Genomic DNA, 294 nt, shown 5'->3' with positions numbered 1-294 from the left:
GTTGCATTTTCCTTGACACTTTTCGTGCCGGGCTTTGGTGATATCCGGAAGCTATGCGTACGATCCCACCAAAACTGAAGTCTTGGGAATGGATGAACGCATAACCACGGAATCGGCAGGCACAGTAAGAAACCGGCCTACCAAGAGTGATGTTTCATCGTTCTGAGGTCATTCTGTTTCCAGGGTACGACAATGATCCTTCCGCAGGTTCACCTACGGAAATCTTGTTACGACTTCTTCTTCCTCTAAATGATAAGGTTTAGTGGACTTCTCGCAACGCCGCAGACGGCGAAC

Source organism: Brassica rapa, unplaced genomic scaffold (assembly GCF_000309985.2).
Source record: "Brassica rapa cultivar Chiifu-401-42 unplaced genomic scaffold, CAAS_Brap_v3.01 Scaffold0336, whole genome shotgun sequence".
NCBI lineage: Eukaryota > Viridiplantae > Streptophyta > Magnoliopsida > Brassicales > Brassicaceae > Brassica > Brassica rapa.
This window is presented reverse-complemented; position numbering follows the sequence as displayed.